The sequence below is a fragment of the Grammomys surdaster genome, unplaced genomic scaffold, assembly GCF_004785775.1.
Source record: "Grammomys surdaster isolate TR1022 unplaced genomic scaffold, NIH_TR_1.0 126278, whole genome shotgun sequence".
Taxonomy (NCBI): Eukaryota; Metazoa; Chordata; class Mammalia; order Rodentia; family Muridae; genus Grammomys; species Grammomys surdaster.
This window is the reverse complement of record NW_021621078.1, coordinates 6,845,672-6,851,456: the sequence shown is the minus strand read 5'-3', so window position 1 is coordinate 6,851,456 and position 5,785 is coordinate 6,845,672.

Here is a 5,785-nt window from a genome sequence, read left to right as displayed (position 1 = left end):
TCCTTCCCTTACATTTCCTTTCCTTTTCTTTTCCATTCTTTTCTTTCAGAGTTTCTCTGTGTAAGCTGTCCTGAAACTCTGTAGCCCAAGCCTCAAATTCTGAAATCCTCCTGGCTCTGCCTCTCAAGTGCTGGTTAAAGGGGTATGTCACCACACCTGGCTTGTTTACGATTTTTCAAATCAAGATTTCTCAATTCTGTAAAATCAAAGAAAGCAGCAATAAAGTAGATGCTGGGGTTGAAACATAAATTGTGACTGTCATTCAAGACCTCAAATGCAAAGTACTTTTTCCTTTCTTTTTTTTTTCTTTCTTTTCTTGAGACTCAATTATGTAGCCCTGGTTGTCCTGGAACTCTCTATAGATCAGGCTGGCCTTGAATTTACAAAGATCTGCTTGCCTCTGCCTCCCAAGTGCTGGTTAAAGGTGTGTGCCAACACATCTAACCTTTGAAAAGAATGGTAACTGTGTCAGTAACTCACTCTGTAGACCAGGCTGGCCTCGTATGCTTGGTGCCTCAGGAGGGCAGAGAAGGCATGAGATCCTCTGGGATTAGAATTAGTGGGTGCTGGGAAACAAACCCAGGTTGTCCTCTGCAAAAGCAACAAATGTTCTAGACCACTGAACAACTTTCTAGGCAGTGGAGGGCATCCCTTCATCCTTCTGCCTCAGATATGTACATACCATCATGCACCAAAATATGAGTTTCAGCATCTTCTCTGATTTCCTTTGAAAAGATTTAAACTCAAAACATGTTATTGATAATAAAATTTCCACATCTATTTTGTACAGCAAGGATCTCATGGCTTATAAAATTTAAAACCATGGAGAAGTACATGGAATCTAGAAAGATGGAAGACGGCTTTGTTGAGATCCTGGCTCCACCCCTTCCTGGACACATCACACTCTCTCTGGGCTTCCTGGTCCCACACGCAAAATGGATCCAACCCTACTTAATAAATGGTTTTAAGAGAAGGTCTTGTTATGTGGTCTGTCTGGTCTGGAACTTGCCATCTTCCCTGTCTCACAGTGGAAGATGCATATGACCCTTACAGCTAGGGCCCCAAACCAAGCCAACTTCTTACATTCCTTTTTGATAGCAAAGCTTGCCAGTCTCAGAGCCAATACCTGGGACAAGGGCTGGCAAGATGGCTCAGAGTTGGTGCTTACTGCCGAGCCTGATGACCTGAGTTAATCAGTAGGGCCCACATACTAGAAGTAGATTAACTCCTGAAAGTTGCCCTTTAACCTCCACAATGCTCTACTGCATTTGTGTGTGTGTGTGTGTACACTAAAATAAATTTGAAAATTATATAATTCAAAGTTAAAAGAGCACATCATAGGTATGACTAATGTTTGCAATTCTAGTACTTGGGAGGCCGAGACAGGAGGATTTTTTTTTTTTTTTTTTTTGGCTTTTTCGAGACAGGGTTTCTCTGTGTAGCCCTGGCTGTCCTGGAACTCACTCTGTAGACCAGGCTAGCCTCGAACTCTTGAACTCAGAAATCCGCCTGCCTCTGCCTCCCAAGTGCTGGGATTAAAGGCGTGTGCCACCACCGCCCGGAAAGGCAGGAGGATTGACACAAGTTTGAGATCAGCTTGGACTGTAGAGTAAAAAACTCACTTCAAAAAAGAGGAGAAAGGGCTGGAGAGATGGCTCAGCTGTTACAAGGATTGGCTGTTCTCCTAGAGAATGGTGGATGGATTCCTAGCACCCACACTGTGGCTCATAACCATCAGAAGTAACTCTAATTCCCGGGGATCCAGTTTTTTTTTCTGATCTCTATGGATATAGACATAGATATACACATACACACACACACACAGACACACATAGAGACACAGACACACACATCAGACAACAAAATAAATCTTCTAAGTTAAACATGGTGTCAGGACTCCCCTGAGCCTGGGTCTGTTCGAGAGATGTGTCAGTGAATGGTTGTTTCCCTTTGCATGAGCTATGCTCCTGTTTGCCCCTCAGTGGCTGCCTCTGACGGCCAGACACAGTGCTTCCTTCAGGCCATCATGGAGTGCAGCCTACTTGCTCCTTAACACAAACCAAGCAGGCAGAAGCAGCTAGTTGCTTGCCACCACTTTGCTCTGGAAAGCTGTGGCGCCTTTGCAAAGACTTTTCTTGGCCTTGGAAATGGTGGAGGAGTTTGTTGAGAAGCTGGTCTTAATTTCTAACTTGTTGAAAAATTATCCCAAACAGAAGGAGGCGTGGAAATTGTGCAAATTCCATTTGATTATGAAGCAGAAGTTGAAAGAGGTCTCAGATGAAGTGGGAAGCAGTCTTAGCTGACGGGGCATTTCACACTGGGTTTTGTCCCAGTTTGTTTGTTTTGGTAAAGGGCCTTTGGCATGTTTCGTGGTTGGTAGTGCTGTCAGACGGTTGTGAGCTGCACAGGTGGTCAGCAAGCACTCTATTGGAGCTATATCCTCAACCCTACAGAGCAGTCTCCTGAGCATCCTGCCTCAGCCTCTCCAGAGTCAGGATTATAGGAGCCCATCAGCAAGCCCTGCCCCCACAAATTTTAATTTATAATCACTCTTCTCACTCCACATTCTCTGAGTCACCATCCCACAAGGCTAGGTAGGAACTTTGCCCCTGGATGTAGGTAATTAGGCAGCCTTAGGGGGAAAAAAATCTAAGATTCTTTGTCAAGCATTTAATGGATTCCATTCTGTGAGCCAACCGCAGCTTTTCCAATTAGGACTGCCTGTCTCTCCATAATTTGGGGGTTACTATAGGTCAAAAACCAAACCTCACAAAGCCCCAGGAGACAACAGCAGGCTTTCAGGCAAGAATAACTGGAGAGAGAAGCCATGTACTAGACACTGTACACAAAGCACTGTTTTGGAAGATGGCCTTTGGCAGTGCGTTCAAAGGAAATGTGTCCCACTTTCCGAAGTGGGCATCCTGGCCAACATGGCCAGGAGAGGAAGCTCTCTTCCATGTCTGTAGGTTCATTCCTAATGGCTAGGGGGAAGTAGTCGCTGCCAGGGCAAGAGGAGTACAGGATGGGAGGCTCCAAGACCTCTTGAGTCAGGTGGCTATCACCATCACAACCTAAAAAGGTAAAGGCTGACACTGTGCTGTTGGCTGCGGATGCAGCTGGGACAGAGAAGCAGGATACATTTCCACTTGGGTGTCTGACTAAAGTTAGCCCAGGGAAGGCAGACTGGCCACTTGAGGCTACAACCCCACTGTTAGTACTCCTAGCCACAGATTCAGCCATGACAAATGATAACAAACCTTCACATTTCCCACAACCCTTGGCCCAGGGAACCAGACCCACACCTGGTCCAGTGAGACCTGCACAGCCCAGACGTTGACGTCTCAGAGGCACAGTCTCATTCTGCAACCCAACTGGTCTAGAACTATGTAGCCCAGGCCAGCTTCAAACTCACAGAAATCCTCCTGCCTCAGGTCACTGGGAAGAGTTGGGGTTAGTGGCACATATATACCTTCAATCTCAGCACTTGGGAGGCAGGAAGAACAGGACTTCAAGGCCAGCCTTATTAACTAGTGAAATTAAGGGCAGCCTGGATTTGTCTCATTGAAAAAACAAAACAAAAGATTACTGAAAAGATTTATAATCCTTTTTCACAGATGTTGCAAGCTAAGGTTCAGAGAATCAATGTCTGGCCCAATGTGAGAGTGCTAGGACCAGACCTGCAGAGCAGGGCTTCTGTGGAAGTTTCCATCCTGGTCTGCTTTTGTTTCCAGTGGACACATTCTTCATAGGCCACTGCTCACCAATGCTTCCTCTGCCTGGCTATGTAGGTGAGAAGGGAGGGCTGGTAGGAAAATTATCTTGCATGCAGCCCTCCGGGGTGGGTAATCGGAAGTGCTTCTTTTCTCTTGAGAGTCATCCCTGGCTGGCCTGTGGAAGTAGGAGCTGGTGACGACGGATGGAAAGTAGGTAAAGATCTCAGGCCAGACTAATGGAAGTGCTGCAGCAGATTTTCCACTGTTGAAAGAAACATCAGAATTCCCTAAAAGATCTCATTGCAAAATGCCCACCCAGCTGTGAAGCAAGCAGGAATAACTTGCTGTGCACAGGCAAGGGATCTCTGGGCAGCCACATGGGAAACTGGGCTGAGAGTGGGATGGGGAGGGGAGGGAAAGCCAAGGGATGGAAACTCGGTGCAAAGTGGAATCCAAACCAGAAGCAAAACACTTGACACACACATCCAGACGGAGGGTGCCACTGCAGTTGGACAGCCAGTGACGGTCCAGGACTGCCACGTTCTCTTTAGACTGTTAGGAAAGGAGAGCATGTCCTTCCACCTGCCTCACTGCTGGGAGGGAAACTCAAGGCTCTTTCCTAGGGTCCCTTCTGTTTTCTGTCAGTAGTAGGGAAGACATTCTAGCAAATGACATTCAGTAATGCTTTAATTAACTGAAGTATTTTTGTATTTCAAGATGCAGCAAGAAATTAATTCCAGATGGGCAAAAGGAAAGACACTTAAACAAAAGAATGATCCTTTTATTTGAGAGAAATTTACATCTCCCAAAGGTACAGAATTCTGCGGGTCCAACATGCTCTTTTGATGGACAGTTAGGATGGAACTGGAAATTTTTATTTCATTTGTAAATCGTAATGCCTCTCTTCATGTCTGCTGGCTTTTCACGAGCCCGTTTCCAAGGCTAATGCTTAAATGGCCAGATGCAGTCAGCCTTAACAATTTTATTTTTGGGAATCCAACTTGGAGTAGACAAGAAGTGTGGAACTTGCCTTCCCCCTCAAGCAAACTGGTTATTTTGAGACCTCTCTTCCTAGGGAGAGGAATGACATTTCCAGCTGCGTGCTCCTGGCACTTCCCTGAGCCTTCTGTAAACAGGGAGCCAGGCTTCCTCTTCCAATGGCAACTCAGGATGGGTCTGAGCAACACCCCCACACCAGGCAGCAGCCAGCCGGGTGCTCTCTGCTATGCACCTGAGAGCCACTTGAGATGTACGCAAAATGGGCACCTTTCTGGGTGCTGGGTAGAGTCTTGGGTGCTGATTCTTTGTTCTACTAGAGAGGAATTTTCTTTTCAGTGACAGGGCGTGAATCCAAGGCCTTTAACCTATAAGGCTCTGCAAGAGGCCAGTGATTCTTTGTGGCTCCCATTTTGTAGGTATAATCTAAATGAAACTTTTTCTAGCCTGGCCCCTCTAAGCCAGCTATCTGCCCTAATAGAAGACATGCAGAGAACTCTTTTAAATTTTGTTATCCTGTTGTTGGTTCTGTGTTTTCTGCTACAGAGTCTTACTATATAGCCCTGGCTGGTCTGGAACCCACTATATAGACTGGCCTCTAACTCTGAGGTCTACCTTCCATTGCCTCCCTAGTGTTGGAATTAAAGATGTGTGCCATATGCCTAGCTATGTATATTGCTTTGAAGTAACAGTAATAAAGAAATCTTCTGGCTGAACCATGGCCATCAAACAAGAACCCTGACCTATGGGAAGAGCCAATTCAGCTCTAGGTACAGTCCTAATCCTCTATACCGGCTTCAAATGAAAGCTGCTAGCCACTAGAAAAGCCCTGCTGGACCAGCTCAACTGCACAGCTTCAGCCTCAAGTTGGACAGCCAGAGAAACACACATTCATGAAAATGGGCTACAGGACTCTTTCAATAAAGTCCTTTCTCTTTTCATTGCAAGAGATGATAGCATTCTACAGTTGGTCCTCTATATCTGTGGGTCACACAAGTGTCGTTTCAACCAAAGGCAGTAACAATATTTGGGAGGTGGGGGAGGGCCTGGGTCTGTCTGAACATATAAGACTAATT